The sequence below is a fragment of the Trichoplusia ni genome, unplaced genomic scaffold (assembly GCF_003590095.1).
Source record: "Trichoplusia ni isolate ovarian cell line Hi5 unplaced genomic scaffold, tn1 tig00004100, whole genome shotgun sequence".
NCBI classification, from domain to species: domain Eukaryota; kingdom Metazoa; phylum Arthropoda; class Insecta; order Lepidoptera; family Noctuidae; genus Trichoplusia; species Trichoplusia ni.
This window is the reverse complement of record NW_020800513.1, coordinates 6,262-13,901: the sequence shown is the minus strand read 5'-3', so window position 1 is coordinate 13,901 and position 7,640 is coordinate 6,262. Positions and strand designations below refer to the sequence as shown.

Below are 7,640 nucleotides of genomic sequence, written 5' to 3'. Positions count from 1 at the left end.
GCCTGGTTGGCATTCGAGAGGAATTTGGTGCGTTTCCAAACCAAGTCCCCAACATCATAGGTGCATACACGACGTCTCTTGTTATAGTGTCGGCTGTTGATCTCATGCGATTGACGTATTTTTTCACAAACTTCTTCATAACCTTATTTCGAAAAGCTATGCTTTTTTCGAATTTTTCTTTGTCGAAGGTGATCGGTTCGACGGGATCAAAATTATAGGGTCTCATCCCTTGTACTGCCGTCTCGCGCCCAAAAAATAAATATGATGGCGTTTTCCCCGTTATTTCATGGACCGATGTCCTAATCGCATGTCCTATGTGCGGTATATATTTGTCCCATTCTCTGTGATTATGTTCGACATAAGAAGCTATAGCCGAACCTATAACTTTGTTTACCCGCTCAGTGGGATTGGCCTGGGGATGATAGTAGGGAGTATACCACAGTTTTACACCATAGCTTGATACCAGATCCTTAAATTGGTTGGAAACAAACTGCTTTCCATTGTCACATACTATGACGCTAGGGGTCCCAAACATTAAGAATATTTGTTCCTCCAGTATTTGAGCTATGGTTGACGTTTTGCCATTTCTGAGTGGATATAGAAAACAGAATTTGCTGAACCAGCATGTTATGACTAGCACATTGTGTTGCCATGTTTAGATTTTTGGAAAGGGTCCCATCAGATCCATAGATATAATTTGAAAGGGCTCTGTGACTTCTCGTTGTTTCCCCATTAAACCAGACGGTTTATTCTGTGAGTTCTTGTATTTTGCACACACTTCGCATTGCCGTACATAGTCTTTCATGTCCTGAATCAAGGTTGGCCAAAAGTAGTGCTGTCTCGCGCGATTGACCGATTTCTTCACCCCAAAATGCCCCGATGTGGGATCATCGTGACATTCCTTTAAAATCCCTGGACGGAGTTTTTCTGGTACCGCCTGTTTCCAACTATCGTTTTCATGGGGAAATTGTTTCAGTCTTATGTATTTCCAAAGCTGTCCTTGACTAACTTCCCAATCCTGGTCACTCTTTCCAGCCAGTACCAAGTCTTCTTTTGATTTATACCATTCATCTTTGTCTTCCGGTTTTACGTCTATATATGTTAATTTCATCTTCAATAGCTCTTGATAAAGCATCTGGCACAATGTTATACTTGCCTTTGCGATGGATCACTTCATAATCAAACTGTTGTAAGCGCATGGCCCACCTTGCTAAGCGCCCGTGAGGGTCCTTATTGCGATGTAGCCACTGCAGAGCACTATGGTCCGTTATGACTTTAAAATGGTTTCCTTCAATGTATGGACGAAATTGTTCAACAGCGTGCAGGACGCTCAATAGTTCTCGCTCTGACGCCGAGTACTTACATTCCCTTTCCGATAGTTTTCTGCTGGTGTAAGCAATAGGCACCTCCAGACCATCAACCATCTGTATTAAGACTCCACCAGTACCTCTGTTAGAGGCGTCGCATTGAACAGAGAAGGGTTTTGTAAAGTCTGGTACTCTCAAAACTGGTGTCGAGGTTAGGGCAGTCTTTAAGGTTAAGAAGAATCTTCAGCCTCTTTATTCCATGTAATGCGTTTAGCCTTCTTACCTCCCTTGGTTAGTTCATGGAGTGGAGCTGCAACAATAGCAAAATTTTCTACAAACCGTCTATACCAGCTAGCTAGGCCAATAAAACGCTTTAGCTCCGTGTAAGTTGTTGGCCTGGGATATTCAAGAATGGCTTTAACTTTGTCCGGGTCCGTACGTAATCCTTCCTTGTCAACTATATAGCCTAAGTATTTTAAGGACGGTCTCGCAAAAACGCATTTCTCCAGGTTAATCGTTAATCCTGCTTTCTTAAGCTGATCTTTTACATATGATAATGACAATAAATGGCTGTCAAAGTTGTCGTCGCATATGACAATATCATCCAGGTATGCAAATACTCTACCTTCAAATTCTGGCGTAAACAAGCGATCCATCAATCGTTGTTGTGTTTGGGAGGCATTGCTTAACCCGAACGGCATGACCTTAAATTGGTAAAGTCCTTTTCCAGCAAGACCAAATGCAGTCTTTTCCTTGCTATTTTCTTCTAAAGGTATTTGCCAGAATGCTGCTCGTAAATCAATGGTAGACAAAAACCGGCGTTTTTTAGACTGTCTAATATTGTTGTAACTCTAGGCAAGGGATAGGAGTCCTTTACCGTTACCCTGTTTAATTGACGACTGTCGAGACACAGTCGATTCTTACCTGTAGATTTTTTTACGAATAATACTGGAGAACGCCATGAGCTTATTGAAGGTTCTATAACATCATTATCCAGCATTTCCTGAATTTCCTTCTCTAGTTCTGCCATAATTGGAGGAGCAAATGGATATTGTCTGTGTTTGATAGGTAGGCTGTCCCCGGTATCAATTCTATGTTCAATCAACGATGTTCTACCTAAACCTTTGCCAATTTCTGCTGCCATTTGTTCTAACAGCCTATCCAAGCGTTCTCTCTCTTGAGCCGAAAGATCATCCCGTGAAATTACTGGTTGTGTGACGTTAATTTCCGCAATGTCAGCCATCGATTTTCCGGCACCTATTGATAATTTAAATATGTCAAAGAAGTTCATTCCCAAAATAATATCATGCTTAAGGTGGTCCATGACATAGAAGTCTACCACGTTATATTTGCCTGAAAACTCAACAGGTAAATGAACAACGGTATCCATTGAGTGGTAGGTGCCATCGGCCGTCGAAATTACTTGTTTGTCAATTTTATGTCCTGAGAGCCCCAATTGCATTATTCTCGTTGCAAATCCTCGCGAAATCACCGAGACAGTAGCTCCAGAGTCCAATAAACCCGCAAACGACTGATTTAATATTTTTATTTCGGCATAATATCGGTTGTCATTATTAAGCTTCTCAATGTTACATATCTTCCCTGTTTTAAAGAAATTCGAAATTGTTTGTAGCCATTGTTGCCAGTCATCTGAGGGAAGATGACTTAATTTCTGGGAGTTCGATCGGCTGGCATCGACCCGAGTTGTCGTTTCCCTTATCAACAGCACTGCATGGGCATTTATTTGTCGTTTTTCCAAAACGTCCACATTTGTAACAGAAGATTCTTTGCTTCGGCATTTTACAATCCCTGAAGCGATGTCCCGTAACCCTGCAGTTCCAGCATTTGGTGAGTGGTGCTTGCTTATCATTTATGGCTGCCAGCTCAGTCATGTTTCCATTTTGTGATATCTCCAAAGTGCCTCCTTGTATGCTAGATCTCTTTCCAGGGAGTGTTCACTGTTGCTAGGTTCCTTGAACTTATCACAGCTTAATTTAGTGCGTTCAACTATTCTAAGGACTGACGTTAATTCACTCACAGAGTCAAACGTGTCTCGACATATAACTTTCTGAAAGTACGGTTGTAGGTTTCTTCTGAGAATCATCAATTTCTGTGTTTCAGTAATGGGATACGGTAGACGATTAAACATATTCTGCATAATGGCTATATAAATTAGAACACTTTCCTGCTTGCTTTGGGTCCTCCATTTAATCTCCTCCAAGAGCTCTTCTTGGTAGTCAGGTTGCTGAAACGTATCTAACATAAGCTCCACTAATTGCGACCACTTCGATACCGCACCTTTATTGGCCCTAAACCATATTAAGGCTTCACCTTCGAAGAAGTCTATGGCATATCGAAACAAGACTTCATCAGTAGCATTCCGTGCTTCTTTAAGTTCTTCAATTCTTTCCAAAAACGCATTCACACCTATGGTTCCCCTTCCACTAAATTTAACACCCCAATCTTTAATGGGAACTAATTTTCGTTTGTGGAAACCATTGTCGAATGTAGAAGACCTTTGTAGACCTGGGTGGCGTGAAGAAAAGCCAGGTCTCTCCGTGGTTGTTCCTGGTTTATCCGAATTGTCAGAATGAGGTTGAGTGGCACGATTTCGGTGCATTGCCGCGTCACGTTTTGGAACGGAAGCTCTTCCTGGGTGCCGGCACTTTTCCAATTGTTCTATTATCTGTATGGCCTCATCACCTAATGATTTTTGCAAGACATCTTTGTCGTGTTCGGAAATAGCATCATCTTCCTCATTCTCTTCTTGTTCAAGCTCCTGTAGTGACGTCATGGCATCCTGGATGTTCTTTAGCAATGTCGAATGCCTCTCCATATCACTGGCTTGTAAAGGTATAATGAGCTTGGCGCGGTTCGATAAGTGTGATAAGCGGGAGTGTATACGTCTAAAAAACGAACGCTCAGGACTTTCTGATACCTCTGATATAAGTATAGTCACTTCCGATAGTTTATTCTCACAAAAAACTATTTCTTTACCCGGGTTATCTATGCAAGAATTAGGAACCTTAAAGGAAATGGTTGACTCACCCGACTGTTCTCGAACTAAAATTTCCCGCAAGAATTTACGCATCGTTGCCACGGTCCTACAATCAGAGATCCCGCGGCAGTGCATTAACATCCATTATCAAATACTACAATGGAAAACAAACAAAACAAGTGAGAAAAAGTTATAGGTTCTTCTGCATTAAACAACCAGCTATATATTCTGCACAATAATTAATTACAATAATTGTTGTTATTAATTAATTACAATAATCTGTACCAAAAATTAAAACAAACATTAATTTTATTAATTAAGGTTATGGAGAAAAAAAAACTTACATACATAAATTTACAATGAGCTTGTCTATCTTCCAACCAGTTAACCCGTGGGCGCCAATGTAATGACCGGGGTTCTTGGTAGGCTGGCTGTTAGAAGATAAACAAGTATACGGTACTCACTAAATTTATTAAATAAAACTAATTACTAAACTAAAACTAATTACTAAAATTAAATCTCGCTCACAACCCTGGATAACCCCACAACGGTGGTAAACACTGTGTGACCAAGATAGTAACACAATATGACCAAAGCAATGAACAATTTACGTCACACAGGGAGCTCACCAATTAATACAGGTTGGCCGTAAGTATTGGCCTTTACCCTTTACCGATAAATGTTCAAAGACACTGCAGAAGGATGACGTTTCGCGATTTCCGAACCCCGGGCTAGATGTCGGCAGGCCGTTGCTATGTCTAGATGGCGAGACACCAGGTGGTCACTCACTAAATGGCACGGGTTCAAAGTTCGCTTTATGAAGCGCAAGACTATCACGGGGCAGGCTGGTCTCCAGCCCTTTAAGCTTGACCACCCGTCAATAAGGGCGTTTCCGCAAGCTGCGGACAAATGATCACGGTCAGCCTTGTAAAAAAAAATCAAATTGTCCAGCTTACACTTCGTAGAATAGACGCAAACACCCCGTTTCTCCTGCTACTTGCACACAATTCACAATCACAATGTACTGTCTGGAATCACGCCAATGATAACAGGTCACTTAATATATTTCTCGAAACAATAATTGCGGTGACGAATCGAATTTGCACGGTCATCTGACCAAACTGTCATCCTTTTTTTTTTTTCACCCACCCGCGCTATCATAATTATGCTCTGACCCTCATTTGTCAATATGAGTGGTAATTATTTGTTGTTAACTCTGTCGCGAACCTAGTAACGCCATCTAGTAACAGGTTTGCGAATAGATTTATCAATCATTGCACACTTTTAAAAAAGCTTGCGTCTTCGCAAAATGTACATTAAAAATAAAATTTCGTCTTCTGGAAATAAAATTAAAACTACTTGGAATATAATAAACTCAGAAACCTGGAGAACTTCTGTGAAACAAACAGACTTTCACCTTAAAATTAATGATGTTGATGTAAGGGCGGATATGGAGGTGGCAACAGAGTTTGAAAATTTCTTTACAAATTTTCCAATTGCAACAACTAAAACCTTGTTGTCGTCTCCAACCGCCGCATTATCGATACTCAAGGAATGTGTAGAGGAATGTGGCACGGGATTTGAATTTACGATTGTTAGTAGCAAAGATATTTTTGAGTCATTTCGACAAATAGAAGTAAAAAAGACTGCTGATCTCTGGGGAATGTCTGTACATATTGTGTCTTCAATAATTAAATCCATCTCCTCTCATCTGATAAAATTGATAAAATTTTCAACGCCTAATGTGAGGCAACTAGATACCAATGTTCAACTAAACGGAGTAGAGTTGGACCCTGTTGAGTCAACTGTTTTTCTTGGCATAACAGTTGATGCCAAATTGCAGTGGGGCCCACAAATTGAAAAGTTATCTGGAAGATTAAGTTCAGCCGCATATGCTGTGAAAAAAATCTGACAGATAACTGATGTGGATACAGCCAGAATAGTTTATTTTAGTTACTTTCATAGCCTAATGACGTACGGCATTCTCCTCTGGGGCCATTCGCGCGATTTACGGCTTAGGGCCAAGAGTTTATCTCCGAGAGTCTTCAATAATTAAATCCATCTCCTCTCATCTGGCAGTAGTGTTCAACTCTTGTGTCACTTCCGGTGTTTTTCCAAATTTAATGAAGTTGAGTAAGGTTATTCCACTCGCTAAATCAGGTAGTACAACCGATCCCACAAATTTTCGGCCTATCTCAATTTTGCCCACTCTAAGCAAAATTTTTGAGAAGTTAATTTTAAATCAAATGTTAGTTCATTTTAATAAACACCGCTTTCGGTCTACTGCAGATGCAGGTGTGGAATTACTAAAAAATATATTCGAGGCTTGGGAGAATTCACAGGAAGCTTTGGGCGTGTTTTGTGACTTGTCCAAAGCCTTTGATTGAGCATGTCATGAAACGATTATTAGCAAATTGCACCATTATGGTATTAAAAAAAATGCTCTTAGTCTTTTAAGATCTTATTTAGAAAATAGAATTCAGAGAGTAGATGTGAACGGTAAAAAATCTGAAGGTGCTGTGGTTACAATGGGTGTTCCGCAGGGTTCAATTCTAGGACCATTTTTATTTCTTATTTACATAAACGATTTACCTTTTCATATAAGGGAAAATCACAAAATTTTGTTATTTGCAGATGACACCTCACTTGTGTTTAAAATTAAACGTCAACTCCTAAATTTCGATGAAGTGAACAATGCACTTTCGAAGGTTGTCCATTGGTTTAATGTAAATAATCTACTTTTGAATTCGGCTAAAACCAAATTGATAAAATTTTCAACGCCTAATGTGAGGCAACTAGATACCAATGTTCAACTAAACGGAGTAGAGTTGGACCCTGTTGAGTCAACTGTTTTTCTTGGCATAACAGTTGATGCCAAATTGCAGTGGGGCCCACAAATTGAAAAGTTATCTGGAAGATTAAGTTCAGCCGCATATGCTGTGAAAAAAATCTGACAGATAACTGATGTGGATACAGCCAGAATAGTTTATTTTAGTTACTTTCATAGCCTAATGACGTACGGCATTCTCCTCTGGGGCCATTCGCGCGATTTACGGCTTAGGGCCAAGAGTTTATCTCCGAGAGAAATTCAAGGAAATAAACATTCTGACTGTAACATCACAGTATATACTTGAAAATTTAATGTATGTTCACAAAAACGTGCCTGAATTTGTAAAAATGCTGATGTACATTCCTTGAACACTAGAAACAAACATAATTGGCTATTCACTCCACTCGTCTCCACAGAATTAGCAACTCGTTCATGGGCCAATGTATACGCTTCTACAATAAACTTCCAATTGACGTTCGTAAATTACCTATTAAGAAGTTTAAAG

At 39.9% G+C, this 7,640-nt stretch overlaps 1 long non-coding RNA gene across 1 annotated transcript; it reads right to left on the bottom strand.

The window, feature by feature from the left end:
- Positions 1-4,635: 4,635 nt before the first annotated feature.
- Positions 4,636-5,522, bottom strand: LOC113508206. The gene is made up of 2 exons (XR_003401997.1): positions 5,286-5,522; positions 4,636-5,204 (listed from the first exon to the last, which is right to left on the bottom strand). It is a non-coding gene; the product is annotated as an uncharacterized LOC113508206 (long non-coding RNA).
- Between the last annotated feature and the right edge of the window lie 2,118 nt (positions 5,523-7,640).